The 17,108-nt window shown below is 40.5% G+C and overlaps 1 pseudogene; it reads right to left on the bottom strand.

The window, feature by feature from the left end:
- Positions 1-222: 222 nt before the first annotated feature.
- On the bottom strand, positions 223-15,580 carry LOC127442035 (thioredoxin reductase-like selenoprotein T1a; annotated as a pseudogene).
- Positions 15,581-17,108: the final 1,528 nt, after the last annotated feature.

Consider the following 17,108-nt stretch of genomic DNA (forward strand, 5'->3'; position numbering starts at 1 on the left):
AGTGATCTGGATAAGAGTAGACTAAGCCTGATTCTAAACTAGGTTAATTACATTGCAAGACAAATGAGCGAACCAAGCTACATGAAGTAGCACGAGAAGTGTTATAACAAACACTTCTGACTAAACACTGTTTTGGAAGCCAGCTGCTTGTAATGATTGTAATGTACTATTTTCATTGCATTTCCAACCTTAGTTGTAATATGTAAATAAAGAACTTTGATACATTGTTAGACTCCATTTTATTTTCCATTTTAGTAAACATCTGAAGCTATACAAAGCAATATAAAATTCAGGGCTCAGAAATATAATTGTTGCTTAGATGTTAAAATATGATTAGGAAGTTAGGACCTGTTCAAAATTACATATAAAAAAAAAAAACAAAAAAAAAAAAAAAGACCACATTTTAGCCATACAGTAGGATCAAGTGAAAAAAAAAAATATGCCTTAAATTCTTTGTTGATTTAGCCAACTGAACTCTTTTTGAACATATATCCTGAATCAAATAATTATTGCACAAGAGATTGGCTGCATTCATATATATATATGGCCACTGTTGTTGCCAGGTATCCCACATCAGCATCTGTAGGTGTTGCATCTCTGAGGGGCATGGTGAAGTGAGCAGAACATCGGGCGTGCGCTAGTATTGTCTCTACTTTCAGTGCAAGCCTTCATAAATGTCACTTCACAGCCGTAGGAGAGCTCCACCTCAAAACTACAACAAAGAGAGAGGGAGAAAATTACCACGAGCAAACTGAATTAATTAATCTAAAGGGGGAGGGGGAATGTCATGCACAACTTATTTTTCTATGAAAATAAACATTAAATCTATGCTAGAACTAACTAGAACTCCCTCAAATCGCAAACAAGTGTGCATTTTACAGTGATGTGAAACTGATTTCTTCTATTTTTGTGTATTTTTCATGCTAAATAGTTTTAGATCTTCAAACGAGATATAACATAAAACAAAGGCAACCTGAGTAAACACAAAATACAGTTTTCAAAAATATATATTTTTTTATTGAAGCAAAAAAGTTATCCAACACCTATATCACCCGTGAAATACTAACTGCCCCCTTAAACTTAATAGCTGGTTGTGCCACCTTTAGCAGCAACAACTTGCAACCAAATGCTTCCGATAACTGGAGATCAGTCTTTCACAATGCTGTGGTGGAATTTTGGCCCACTCTTCTTTGCAGAACTGCTTTAGTTCAGCCACATTAGAGGATTTTCGAGCTTGACTTCCCATTTAAGGTCCTGCCACAGCATCTCAATCGGGTTCAAGTCAGGACTTTGACTTGGCCACTCCAAAACTTTAATTTTGCTTGAGCCATTCAGAGGTGGACTTACTCCCATGCTTTGGATCATTGTCTTGCTGCATAATCCAGTTGCGCTTGAGCTTCAACTCACGGACTGATGACTGGACGTTCTCCTTTAGGATTTTCTATTTTGTAATTAACATTTTTATTGATTCATATGCACATGACAGTGGAAAAAAACTCACATAAAGAATCAACATTTTACATTTAAACCATACTAATACAATCCCACCCTGACCCCTAACGAACACCCCTGTGGTCCCACATAACACACACACAATCCAAAAAAATAAAATAAAATATATAAACATACATACATACACGTATACATACATATATACACACATACATACATACATATATACACATAAATAAATAAAATAAGCATACATGATTAAACTAAACTACACTCTCCACATCCCCTCCCCGAGAGTCCCCCCAAAAAATTTAATATTTGCCCCATTTTTTAACAAATAAGTCCCTAAACCCCAGCCTTCTACTTACCGCTTCTTCAAATGCAGCTACCCTCCCCATTTCCACACACCACTCCGAAAAAGAGGGTGCTCCACTTGACTTCCAACCCCTTAAAATTACTTGCCTGCCGATCATGAGACTGGCCAGAACCCAATTTTTTATGTGATTATCCCCTAAATGCATGACCGCCCCATCACCCAAAATACAGAGTCTGGGACAAAGCAAAACATGAATGTTCAATACATCACACAAATAACTCTGAACCCTCAACCAAAACTCCTGGATCTTAACACACCCCCAAAAGACATGGGTAGTGTCTCCTACTTCTGATTGGCATCGCCAGCAAGTGGGTGTGTCTTTAAGACCAAGCCTATATAATCTAGAGGGAGTCCAATAAAATCTATGTAAAATCTTAAATTGCATAAGGCAAACCCTTGCATCTCTAGATACAGACTTGACATTTTTAAGAATCTTAGTCCACACACCATCCTCCAATACCAAATTCAAATATTTTTCCCATACTCTCGAGAGAAGTCAAGGCTCCATCCCCCAGACTCTGAATTAGTAGGGAGTAATACACTGATGCTTCATGGCCTCTTCCAAAAGCAGCAATCACCCCTCCCAAAGCACCTGCCGCCTTAGGGGGGTGCGTGCCACTCCCAAAAACAGTGCAGAGTAGGTGGCGAAGCTGTAAATACTTATAAAACTGAGATCTGGGAATGTCTCAATACTCCACCCTCATATAGGTCACCAAGTGCATTAACCCCCCTCACAATCCAATCTGACCAACAAAAAGGGGACTTATTAATGCATAGTTTAGTGTTCTGCCATATGCTCGAGGCTACGTTTAAATAAATATCCGAATTAAACACTCTGGACACTTTTGTCCATATCGAGTGCAAATGCAAAATAACGGGGTGCGACTTAACCTCTCCAACTAGTTTAATCGAAAGGCTTTGTAGTGGCGAGATAGGGGCAAGAACTTCCTTTTCAATACAAAACCAGGGAGGGACTCTCTCAGGTGGAAGCGACCAATGAGCCAAATGTATAAGACTGAACGCATAATAATAAAACAAAATCTTGGGTAGGCCTAACCCACCATTGTCAATCGGCCTATGTAACTTATTGAAATTTAACCTGGGGCGCTTACCATTCCAAATAAAGGACTTCGCTATGCTATCAAATTGCTTGAAATAAGAGAGGGGGACATCTACAGGGAGAGACTGAAGCAGGTAGTTGAATTTTGGAATACAATTCATTTTAATAACATTAACCTTCCCAATCATCAATAAATGTAATGAAGCCCACCTGCCCGCATCGCTCGAAAACCTTTTTATTAAAGGGTCAAAATTAACACTAACTAAATCAGACAAATTTGCTGGGAATAAAAACTGGAAAGCCATTTCTGGGCAGTACGCTGTCAGCGCCAAAGCTTCGGATTTAGACCAATTGACTTTGTATCCTGAGAACTTGGAAAAGGAATTAATAATTCTGTGGAGGCAAGGCATAGATCTAGTAGGTTCAGAGACAAATAATAAAATATCATCTGCGTAAAGCAGAAGCTTATGCGCCACACCTCCCGCTGTCACTCCTTTCTAATCGTGGCTGCTAATGGTTCCAGGGCAAGACAGACCAATAATTGGGAAAGAGGGCAGCCCTGCCGAGTGCCCCTATTCAGAGTAAAATAATCTGTAATTAATCCATTTGTTTGTACCGCTGCTAAAGGATGTCTATAAAGTAACTTAATCCAACCAATAAATGTACTCCCGAACCCGTACATTTCCAAAATCTTAAAAAGATAATCCCATTCTACCATATCTAATGCCTTTTCGGCGTCAAGTGAGATGGCAGCGATCGGAGATTGATCATTCGCTACTGAACACATGATATTGATGAGACACCTGATGTTATCAGAAGAGCTGCGGCCCCGAATAAACCCCACCTGATCTATATGTATAAGAGATGTCATAACTTTACTTAATCGATTATCCAAAATTTTTGACAATATTTTTACATCTAGTTTGATCAGTGAGATTGGATGGTAACTTTTACACTCTCTTGGATCTTTGTCCTTTTTAAGAATCAGACTGATCCGGGCTTGTGTCATGGTTGGCGGAAGCTTTCCATTCTTTAATGATTCAGTATAAACTTGTAACAAAAGTGGAGCCAGTTCTGTAGCATAGGATCTAAAAAATTCTGCGGCAAAACCATCTGCCCCCGGAGCCTTGCCAGTAGGTAGGGACTTAATTACCTCATCAAGCTCCTCCAAGGTTATCTCATAATCAAGAGAGTTTTTCTGCCCAGTCTTCAGTTTAGGAAGATCTAATGGTTCCACAAAGTTTCTAATATCTTCATCAGTAGACGAAGACGTGGAACTATAAAGATCAAAATAAAACTCTTTAAAAGGCATTATTAATATCAATGGCTGAGGTAAATATTTCACCACCAGCAGATTTCACTGAGGGAATGATAGAAAAAGACTCTCTCTGCTTTATGTATCTAGCCAAAAGCTTCCCTGCTTTGTCACCCGACTCAAAGTAAGACTGTCTTGCCCTGAATAACCAAAACTCCACTTTACGTGACAAAATAGTATTATATCTGTATTTCAATTGGGTTAATTCTCTGAGGCCATCAGATGACATTCGGCGCTTCAGCTCCGCCTCGGCACTTTTAATATTTCCTTCCAACTCCACGAGTTCTTGTGCCTTGGATATTTTAATGAATGAGGCATACTGTATGATCCGACCCCTAAGAACCGCCTTAAGTGCCTCCCAAGCCACGCCCACAGAGGATGATGAGGACCAGTTGGTCTCCATATAAACACTGATTTCAGTCTTTAACATTTGTTGGAAATCAGGATTTTGCAGAAGGGATACATTAAGGCGCCAACTATATGATTTCTTTTTCTCTATATGTGGCATCACCTCTAAACTCACCAGGGCATGATCTGAGACTAAAATGTTTCCAATTGAGCAATCAACAACAGACGAAATGAGGGACTTGGATATAAAAATAAAACCTATTCTAGAATAAATCTTATGGGCTGATGAAAAAAAAAAAAATGTATAGTCCCTACCAGATGGGTTCAAAAGTCTCCAAATATCCAAAAGATCAAGATTTTACACATCCTGTGAAGCATCAATGTTGCTCTAGGGGGTTTACACACTTTTGCTTCACTGTGATCAAGGACTGAATCCATAAAAAGATTAAAGTCTCCTCCCAATATTATATCATGAGGGGTGCCAGTGGCTTGCAACATCCCTTCAGATCTATAAAAAAGCCTTGATCATCAGCGTTAGGTGCGTAAATATTAGCCAAAATCATCCTTTGCCCTTGAATTTCTGCTAAAACAATAATGACTCTCCCTAATTTATCTTTAGTCTGTTTGAGAAATTTGAATTGTAGATGTTTATTTACCAATATAATGACTCCCTTGCTCTTACTTGAGCCAGCACTAAAAAAAACATGTCCACCCCATATTTTCCCAAATTTTCCAGCTTCCTGCGGGGAGAGATGTGTTTCTTGAAGAAACACTATATCATATTTCTTACGTTTAAGAAAAGTAATAACCTTCCTTCTTTTTACTGGGTGCCCCAACCCATTGACATTCCATGTGGAGAGAGATAGTACACTCATAATGACATCTGACATTTTGATATAGTAGAAAAAATAAATTGTGTCAAAAACAAAAATTATACAGACCACATTCCCCATTAGTGAAACAAACAAACCCCGAACTTCCCCCCGAACAAAACAAACAGAAAAAAGAAAAACGTGCGCATTAACCCCACGCACGAAAGAGTCAACCGGCGACAATCCCTCTAAACTCAAAGTCCATGAACGCCCACGAGAGCCCACGACAACTTTGCCATCGGATTGCTCAATTTTGCCTCACAAATTTGTGTGGCAAAATTACATAACAGAAAATACTTTGTAAAATAAACCCAGTCAACAGGAAGAATGAACACAAAGAATGTGTAGATTCATTCACAGAACTGTCTCAAAGGTGTGATCTTCTACAAAACAAATTCCAGCTGATATAAAACCATTCAGATTCCTCGGACAGACAGACGAATGTTCAGTGAGCCAGCTGTTATGAGTTCAACGGGTGTCGTAATCATTCCAATGTCCCGTAAAAAAACTCAAAACAAACTACAGCCAGCAGGAGGAATAAGCACGAAGGACGAACAGATTAATCCACAGCTGTTCCAAAGGAATGTGATTCAATAGAACAAGCTCCCGCCGCACGGCGGAGCCAACGAAAAAAAAAAAAAATGTCGCCCAGCTTCCTCAAGAGTAAGTACAGCGAGTTGACCCACTCACATGAGAAACATCCAAAGGTTTACTCAGACATTGATTCTATAAAAGACATTGCCTGATTGGGACATATAAATACATTGCGACCGTCCTTCGTTTCTATTCTCAGTTTGGCTGGAAACATCAGAGCAAACGAGATCTTTCGCCAATGTAAGAGTTTCTTACATTCCTTGAACCGATCGCGTTTCTCTCGTCGAACTCGCAAAGTCCAGGAACAAGAAAATATTATGGTTCTTCCAAGAAAGCTTCCCTTTGCTCCTCGCCTGGCGCAACTCAAGATCTTTATCGGATGATCTCAGAAATCTGGCCAGAATCGGTCGGGGCCTGTCTCCCTCAGCAAATCTGTGAGCTCGCTCGATTTCCAGCTTGTGGCCTGTTATGTCGAGCAGACTCGGGAAAAACCCGTCTAGGAATTTCACCATATCTCTACCCTCCTCATGCTCAGGAATTCCAACAATTTGAACGTTATTCCTGCGGCTTCTATTCTCAAGATCTTCAAGGAGATGTTCCAAATCAACTTTGGTTGCGGGTGGATTAGCGGTAAATTCCCTCTCCGAAGATTCCAGAAAATCGATTCGTCTCTCAACATCAGTCACTCTTGTAACTAGCTCAGAGAATTTTGTTTCCACCGCCGTAATCGATTGATGTATTACAGCGAGATCCTCCAAGTCAGCAAGAATCTTCGTCAACATCACCGACATGTTGGACAACTGACACTGGATTCCTTCTCCCGCCGCACCATCCAAATCGAGTCCCCGGTCTGTAGGCCTGTCGGGGCTTTCATCCTGAACACGTAAGTGTCTTTTAATGACTCCAGAGCCCGAGGATTTTGACTTCTTTGCCATGTTTTGCATCAAAGAGCAATTGTGTAACTGGGTGTATCAAATTCACCAGATTATAACACAAAAATAATTGAAAGTCTAGCAAAGTGCGCAGAGCTCGTCGCTCACACGTCTGCTTCTTGCATGGCGTCACGTGACCTCCTCCTTTAGGATTTTCTAGTAGAGAGCAGAATTCATGTTTCCTTCAATTATTGCAAGTCGACCTGGCCCTGAAGCAGCAAAGCATCCCCAAACTATCACACTACCACCACCATGATTGACGGTAGGCATGATGCTCTTTTTGTGGAATTCTGTGTTTGATTTATGCCAGATGTAATGGGACCCTTATCTTCCAAACAGTTCAATTTTTGACTCATCAGTTCACAGAACATTCTCCCAAAAGGTTTGAGGATCATCAAGGTGTGTTTTGGCAAAATTCAGACAAGCCTTAACGTTCTTCTAGGTTTGCAGTGATTTTCGCCTCGCCACTCTTTTTGGCCAGTGTCTTTCTGATAGTGGAGTCATGAACAGTGACCTTTATTGATACGAGAGAGGCCTCCAGTTCCTTGGATGTTGTCCTTGGCTTTTTTTGTGACTTCCTGGATGAGTCGTCACTGTGCTCTTGGAGGACTTTTGGAAGGTTCACTACTGTTCCAAGTTTTCTCCATTATAAGATAATGGCTCTCACTGTGGTTCTTTGGAGTCACAGAGCCTTTCAAATAACTTTGTATCCCTTCCCAGACTGATGTATTTCAATCAGGCTGGCAGTAATCAGGCCTGGGTATGTCTAGTCTAGATGAACCCCATTATGAAAGCAGTTTTATTGATTTGGGGATTTAGTAACTAAGGGGCAAATACTTTTTCACACAGGCCCAGTTGGTATTGGATAACTGTTTTGCTTCAATAAATAACATTATCATTTAAAAAATGTATTTTTTGTTTACTCAGATTGCCTTTGTTTTATGTTAGATTTTGTTTGAATTTTTGAAACAATTTAGTATGAGTTATTCACATAAACAGATGAAATCAGTTTTTCACTTTTTCACAACACTGTAATTAACAGAATGGAATTTAACTTCTGGTAGCATCATGATGGTCACACATACGTGGAGGGGTCCAAGGTGCCATGCAGTGGATCAGAGACAAGGTTATGAGCGATGATGTTGAAGTGTGTCCATGTGCATGTTCATCTTCATCTCATTCTCCAGAATTTGGACTAGTTGCTGCATGGAAGGCAGGTGGCCCGACTCCAACTTGGACCAAACTGGAACATCTAGAAATGAGAATAAAAAAATAAATACAAAAATCTAAGCGTAAAGAACCGGGTGAAAAGTGTTTATTAACTAATAATCTGCTGTTTTACTCCTTTTGATTTGTGAAATATAGGTATAGTTTAACAAAATTCTGCAAAAATGGAGGTATGGTAATGTAGTTGTAGGAGACCAGGTTGGAGGGAAAAGTCGTACAGGTTTGGAACAACATGAGGGTGAGTAAATGACACAATTTTAATTTAGGTGAACTATCCCTTTAAGAGACTGAGTGTCTTTGGTCTAGACAGGTTATGTTGTTTTAAAGTCACAACAGGTATTTTGCAAACTATTAGTTTTTCTGTACCAATTTTATTTGATGGAAAATGAATCAAATGAATCATTCTAACCTCAAATTATGAATCAGATATTTTGCTGCAAAATATGGATGACTCTTACCATTGAGCGTGATTTCAAAAGCACCTGTAGACATACACTGATTTTCGATCATATTGCTGAAGAAGAACACCATCATGCAGGCGTATATCTAACCAAAGAAAAGAGTTTCATATTAAATAAGCATTAGTTCAAATCTTGCTCTCTGGTCATGTATACACATTAAAGAGATTACTTTGTAACTAGCTTGCATCTGACACATGCAAAGTATGCTAATTTACGAATGTAACATAGGTAAGAGCAAAGAATGGTAAAGTAAACTTGAAAAGTAACAAGGAAAGCTAACATTTCCCCTTCTATAGACCTTAGTCTGGGTAGACGACAGGCTAGACAACCTCAGCATAACATACACTACAGCTATAGCAGAGAAACGCTGTTGAAAGCATCAAGTGAACTTTAACCACATTAACAGGTGAAAACATGGCAGGCTGTTGTTTGGTCTCCACTGTTTCACATTCTCTCCTCAGGAGTCAAAAAAAAAAAAAAAAAGATAAAGACAGTCCTAATGAGGTCTGAAGGGGAAACGTGTGTGTCAAGACCTCTGTGCTTTGTGTAACATAATGTGCAATCACTCACCATGGAGAATTACCAGGGTTTCAACTCTTTTTCAGAGATAATTTTCCAGGACATTTTAAGACAGGAATAAAATACAGGGACCGTGCCCTAAAGTAATACAGTCCTCTCTCCAGGAGTCTTTAAAATATGTGTGCAGTTTATGACATTTATCAAAATCAAAATTAACTTCATTGCCAAGTATGCTTACACACACACAATGAGTATGTCATGGTGACAGAAGCTTCCAGTGCAAGAGAATGCAATGTATATACATACAAACAAAAATATATACATATAGTGACAAATATAATTATTTTTTTAAATAAGATATAACAGATAACAAAAGAGAGAAATATACAATAGCGCAATAATGTTGTTAGAATATTTTATATACAGATGTGCAGGTGATGTAATGTATTGAAGAAGAGGTAGAATATGTTAAAGAAAATAAATGAAATATGGATAAGTAGGAATGGATGGACTGAATATTGCACATGGTTGTATTGACCAAAGGAAATTATTTGGGGGCAGTTTTAACTTCATGAGGTGGATGGCCTGAGGGAAAAAACTGTTCCTGTGCCTGGCTATTATGGAGCTCAGTGCTCTGTAGCGCCAGCCAGAAGGCAACAGTTCGAAGAGGAAGTGTGCTGGGTGAATGGGGTCAAGAGTGATTTTACCAGCCCTTTTTGTTACTCTGGATGTGTACAGTTCTAGCAGGATGGGTAGGGGGGCGCCAATAATCCTCTCAGCAGTCCGCACTATCCTTTGAAATCTTCTGATGTCTGCCTTGTTAGCTGAACCAAACCAGACAGTTACAGAAGTGCAGAGGACAGACTCAATGACTGCTGAGTAGAACTGTATCAGCAGCGCCTGTGGCAGGTTGAACTTCCTCAACTGGCGAAGGAAGTACAACCTCTGCTGGGCCTTTTTCAAAACTTCGAGTCTATGTGGGTCTCCCACTTCAGGTCCTGTGAGATGGTAGTGCCCAGGAACCTGAATGACTCCACTGCTGCCACAGTGCTGTTCAGAATGGTGAGCGGGGTTAATGTTGGGGTGTTCCTCCTAAAAGTCCACTATCATCTCCACTATTTTAAGTGTGTTCAGCTCCAGGTTGTTTTGACTGCACCACACGGCCAGCTGTTCAACCTCCTTTCTGTATATAGACTCATCGTCATCTTGGATGAGGCCGATGACTGTACTGCCTTCTGCAAACTTCAGGAGCTTGGCAGAGGGGTCCTTGGTTGTGCAGTCATTTGTGTAGAGGTTGAAGAGTAATGGGGAGAGCACATATCCCTGGGGGGCACCAGTGCTGATTGTACATGTGTTGGTGAATTTCCCCATTCTCACTAGCTGCTGCCTGTCTGTCAGAAAGCTGGTGATCCACTGACAGACAGAGCCGGAAACAGAGAGCTGGGTTAATTTAGTCCATAGGAGAGCGGGGTTGATGGTGTTAAAATCTGAACTGAGTCAACAAACGGTATCCTTGCATAAGTCCCTGGTCTGTCTAGATGTTGAAGTATGTAATGCAGTCCCATATTGACTGCATCATCCACAGACCTGTTTGCTCTATAAGCAAATTGAAAGGGATCCAGAAAGGGTCCAGTGATGTCCTTCAGGTGGGCCAACACCAGTATCTCAAATGACTTCATGACCACAGATATCAGAGTGACGGGTCTGTAGTCATTAAGTCCTTTGAGACGGGGATGACTGTGGAGCATTTCAAACAGCAGGGAACTTCACACTGCTCCAGTGGTCTGTTGAAGATCTGTGTGAAGATGGGGGCCAGCTGGTCAGCACAAGATTTTAGACAAGTGGGTGAAACACCATCTGGGCCCTGTGCTTTTCTTGTCTTCTGTTTCCGGAAGACCCAGTAGTAAGATACATCATCTTCACAGATCTTAAGTGCATGTTGAGTAGCAGGAGAGGGGAGGAGGGTGGTGGCAGGAGGTGTAAATGTTTGTGGGTTGTGTGACTGGGCTTTTCAAGTCTACACTAAAACACATTCAGGTCGTTAGCCAGTTGTTGATTCCCTACAGTACTGGGGGATGGTGTCTTGTAGTTGGTAAAGTCTTTCAAGCCTCTCCACACTGATGCAGGGTCGTTAGCTGAAAACTGTTTTTTCAGCTTTTCAGAATAGCTTCTTTTAGCCACTTTAATCTCCTTTGTCAGTCTGTATATGGCCTGATTTTACAAGATTTTATCCCCACTTCTGTAACCACCATCTTTGGCCTGACGAAGCTGCCTGAGTTTTGCTGTAAACCATGGTTTGTCATTGTTCCTAGTAGGAATGCACATGTCCTCACAGAAACTGATGATGTCACAGTATCTGTGAGCTCGTCCAGGTCTGTTGCTGCAGCTTCAAAAACACTCCAATCAGTGCAGTCAAAGCAGGCTAGAGTTCCAGCTCTGCTTCATTGGTCCATCTCTTTACAGTCTTTACTACAGGTTTAGCTGATTTTAGTTTCTGCATGTAGGTCGGAAGATAAACCAGACAGTGATCAGAGAGTCCCAAAGCTGCTCTAGGGACAGAGCGATATGCATCCTTTATTGTTGTATAGCAGTGATCCATTGTATTTCGGTCTCTGGTGGGGCATGTAATGTGCTGTCTGTATTTGGGCAGTTCACATGTGAGATTTGCCTTGTTAAAATCTCCAATAATAACTATAAGTGACTCCGGGTATTGTTGCTCCGTGTCTGTGATCTGATCAGCCAGCTGTTGCAGCACTGCGTTCACACATGCGTGTGGAGGAATATAAAAACTCACAAGAATACACGAGGAAAACTCCCATGGCAAGTAGAAAGGCTTAAAGTTTATGAAGAGAGCCTCTAAATTAGAACAGCACATCTTCTTCAGCGTTGTTACATCTGTACACCAACATTCGCTGATGTAAAAACACATTCCACCACCTCTCATTTTCCATTAACTCCGCGGTGCGATCCACTTTGAACAACTGGAAGTCCGGCAGATGTAATGCGCTGTCCAGAATGGCTTCACTCAGCCAAGTTTCCGTGAAGCACAATGCAGCAGAATTTGCAAAGTCCTTATTTTTGCGTGTGAGGAGAATTCATCCGTTTTGTCAGGAAGAGAGTGGAGATTTGCTAGATGGATGCTTGGCAGTGTGGTTCAAAAGCCGCACTGTCAGAGCTTGACCAACGCGCCGGCTCGCTTCCCACGTTTGCGTCTTTTAGCGCAGTTGTACAGCACCGCATCTCCTCCAACTAAAATGTCCAACAGAATTTCAGAATAATCAAAAACTGGTAAAAGATTGTCTGGCGTGTGCAGCAGCTCGTCTCTGGTAAAACTGATTGGAAATAAATAATAATTTAGTATAATAATTTAGTATAATTTACTAAACACAGGACAGACAAACAAACAAAAACAGCAAAAGAACTGTAGAGCTCCATACCGAGGCGGCCGTCCACGGCGCCATCTTAGATTTATATCCATGAAATAGGCTCTTTAAAGGGGTCATGACATGAGAAATATTTTGTACTATAAAAACATAAAAACATGAGTGGTGGTGGCGTAGTGGACTAAAGCACTGAACTGGTAAGCAAAAGGTTGTTGGTTCAATTCCCACAGCCACCACCATTGTGTCAATTAAGTGCAAGGCACTTAACTCCAGGTTGCTCCAGGGGGATTGTCCCTGTAATAAGGGCACTGTAAGTCGCTTTGGATAAAAGCGTCTGCCAAATGCATAAATGTAAATGTAAACATACACTAAGTTTCAGAGCTCAAAACTTTCTCCTCACTGCAAAAAGAGCATTTGTTGAAACCATGCTGCCAAAATGACTCATTCTCTAATTCCTCCACATTGTGATGTCACACTTTGGTAGAGATTTGCATCTGACCGTCTCCACAACACCACATCAACGCTTCCTTCACCTTAGGGGGTGTGCTCTCACGGGAAACTTTTGCAAAAAACATCAAAACGTTCAATTCTAGTGACTTTGAGATGCTTTTATTTTTTTGAGTACGTATAGCATTCATGTAACTATTGGCTAAAGTATTTCTAAGGCTTTGTTTACACTGCAGGAAAAATTATATTTATTCTCAGAGGGCAGTATCAAATATTACATTTGTCACAGACAACAGCTTAAAAAACAAGAGAGGAGGCAAATGCAATGTTTATTGCTGCTAGGGTTTACAACAGTCCCATTTTAGCCAATCTGTCCTGTATTTATCCCATATGGGACACCTGTTATCCTGTATTTTAGTGGGTAGAGAAGCGTCCCGTATTCGTGTGCGTCATTCAATACCTTATTGCGCAGTGGTGGTACCGTAGCACATTTCCTTGGGTGAGTGAAGCCAATATTTGTATTATTTTAGAGGCTTGCACTGCTTTGGCTGCCCTGTAAAATATACTGTACATGACACATGGGTGCATTCCATTGAGAAGTGATCAATCCTATTCTTTGTTCCCCTCATAGGCTTTACCTTCCACTGTCGGAGGGATGAAAGTTGTAATAAAATGTTCATTCTGAACTCCCATTTTAAGTCATTTTTTATTGAAAATGTTCTTGTAATGATCCTACAGCTTGGTCATCATTATTGGTTTCCCTTCGATGTGCCCTGTGAAGGCATCATTTAAACCGTTTGGAACACAGTATGTCTTCTCATCAAAACAACCCATCGTGCACAACGAATGATGAATAAAAATCCAATCTGAACGTTCAGACTGAGACGCATTACGAAAAATCGGATTTTTCTCAGATTCCAAACCACCTAAAAATGTGGTTTGGATCAGGCTTGTAAAAATCTGATTTTTTGGTGTTTTTGTCCTGTTAAGACTACAAAAACCTAAACGGATTTGAGTCAGATAGGCCAAAAAATCTGATTTTTCTGCCTGTGTGAACAAAGCCTAAAAGACCAGTGTAGTCTGATTCCCTAACAGATGACCCTTAAGAGCTTGTTCTTTTGAATCTATAAAGTGAAACATATAGAGCTTCCTACCAAACTAAAGACACAAACTTTTCAGAACCTCAAGTCATTCATTTTGCATTTCTGACTTGCACCAAGAAATTGCACCATCTCATGTGTAGGTAAAGATTGTGAGATTTAAATCAGAGTAATTACTGGATGGTTGTTGATATGACAATGTGATGTTAAAGGTACAAAATGAGTTTTGTTCTAATTAGTGGTGCTTTGTAAAAATGCATTAATAACATATATTGAACAAAAACTGTAAACATAACATTTGCAAGGTAACAGACTATGGATTGCAGTAAATTGCATTTTTTATTTCTAAATACTTCTTCCTTAAAGAAGTACTAAATTGGAATCGTTACATTCCTTACGATTCCATCTCTAATGTGGTCTTGCCTTATTCTCCTGACTCCAAACCCAGAGGCCAGGAGCCTGCATGCCAAATAGAGCGAATGGATCCTTGCCAATAATGATCACCCCGATCAACAACAGTTTGAACACAGACAGAAAGGAAGCAATGTGCCTAGAGGAATTGGAAAAAAATGCAGAAATCAGGAGAGATGATTCTGTTTCCTGGCTAGGAGAATTGAAGTCTAATGTTGTGTATGCAACAACAGTGTTTGGGTTTAGGGGCAGTGGTCTTTCATGCATTACCTGTAGATAGGCAGAGGAAGGTAGTTCTCTCCCTCTATGCGGATGTCTGGGTACCGCTGGTATAAAACCTGCATGTACTCCTCAAACACCCGCTTGTACCCTCAGGAGACACTAAAGAAAACAAACAAGACACACCTGAGCTTTTTGTTTACTACATGTAGGTAACATAAAACAACAGTTTCCTGCAGTAAATATATGAGCTCTAGTTGCAAAACATGCTTTGCATTTTAGATTATGATAAATGTCCTGCCTTTGAATTGTAAGGGTTATAACAGCCTCATCAAATTGGCCCTATGAATCCATAAACAGCTGAATTATTAAATATGCAAAGGTTCAAATGACAAAGTGCAAGCACATAGACAGATACACTAATGGGCTAATCCTTAAAAGAGTGCCGTCCACTTAACACCGGATTACAGGCCGATTATATCATTCTGATGAGGTCATGTGCAAGGCTAGATAGCCATCTGAGACACATTAACACTTGTGTGTGCATAGTAACGTTTTTCCTGCGTGGTGAATGTCTATGCCATGTGAATGTCAAGCCTCGCGGTGCTGCTGTTAACACAATGCCATAATACTGATCGGCCTGTTCCGGGGAGCGACCGAAAAAAACCGTGCAAACTCTCACTCACCAAATCTGGAATTTGAGAAGTGGACCCGTGGCGAACTGTATCTTCATTTTCTTGACGCCACTGTTATCCGCAGAGGCGCTGTAAAGCGAACAGGCCCATAATATTAACACCGAAAGCGGCAGCCAACGCATCTTCTACCGCGAACACCCGACACCAAACAACAACTTCTTCTTCTTTGTCGATTTATGGCGGTTGGCAAAGCAATAAAAGGTGCATTTCTGCCACCTACTGATCTGGAGTGTGAAGCCTTGAAATTGGAATATATTTGCATGTACATACACACACATCTGTTGTTCTTATATGCCTTATTTAAGAGAACATCATAAACTTTAATCTGCTTTGCGGCAATTTGCAATAATGTTTTCAATGATATCTGTTCTATACCCATTTCTCTTAATTCTTCTCTGAGTTGTGTTCTTTCATTTTCATATGCTGTGCAGTTTAAAAGCACTTGCTCCACAGTCTCTGGAGAACCACAAGCATTACAAATACCAGACTCATGTTTACCAACCATGAAGAGATAATAAGTGCAGTATGTCCAATACGCGTTCGAGATATTATTGTGTCCTCTTTCCTTCCACCATAATTCCTCCTCTCAGCACCAACATGTTTTTGAATATTATAAAGATGACTGCCTTTTATTTCCCCATCCCACATCTCCTGCCATTTGTTTTAATCACAGCTACTCTAATTAATCCTTTAATTTCTGTTTTGCTCAGTGGAACGTTATATTAATGTTTGAGTATCTCAAGGCCTGCTTTCCGACACTGAACTGATAGTAAAGCAGGAAGTGGACGAGAGTGTTTCATATGGGTATTTCAGGAGGACATGCTGTGAACTTTTAACATCCACTCGCTAACTCCCCTAAGCACTTCCCCTCGGGGGAATCCCCACCACCATATTGGAAGTCCGTTCCACTTCGTTCAGTGTGCGAGGAAAGTTTCTACTGACAGACCCTCAACCCCTCTATTTTGATCAAGGGAGCGAGCCTACGCTGATGTATGCTTCAGGCAGCTCCATGTCCCACAATACAACTCGACTGTGACGTGACAGCAGATCGCTCTTCATCAACCCCACCCCACACTCTAATTAGAACTCTAATGAATGATGGAAGTAAAGGTCAATTTAGCAGTTTAGAAAATGTATATTGAGATTTAACAGCGTTATACGTGTAGCTACCTTAAACTGTTTATCACACAGTTATAGCCTGTGTTCATTGTTGTTAACATTTTCATTTGTGTAAATCTTGATTAATCCTAATTTCATTCTAATAAAAAAAAAAAAATTAAACATATGAGATTTATACATAAGCCTCTGAAATCAATCTCCGAAACATTGTTTTCTCGGGTGCAAAAATCACAAAATAATCCCCAAATTGACATCAGCCTTCAACAGATCAAGGGTTTAGGATGATCCAGTTAAAGGTGCACTCAGCGATTCCTGAGGAACACTGTTGATATTCGAACTCAACTGCCAAAACAAACACACCCCTCCCTTCAGTGCTCCTTTGGAAGCTCTGCCCTCCCCAAATGTATGCACGCTGAAAAGCCTCGCCAATGTTGACGCGGCTCCTAGCCCTCGACTTATCATAATCCTTCTTTTTTCGTTTATATTCGTCTGAACTTTTTCTATTGGTCTGTTTCTCAGTTATTTGTCCTCCTTGGATTTTAGAAACTTCGCATCAGCCAGATTTTCCATCACTTTTC

Source organism: Myxocyprinus asiaticus, chromosome 6, assembly GCF_019703515.2.
Source record: "Myxocyprinus asiaticus isolate MX2 ecotype Aquarium Trade chromosome 6, UBuf_Myxa_2, whole genome shotgun sequence".
Classification (NCBI taxonomy): Eukaryota; Metazoa; Chordata; class Actinopteri; order Cypriniformes; family Catostomidae; genus Myxocyprinus; species Myxocyprinus asiaticus.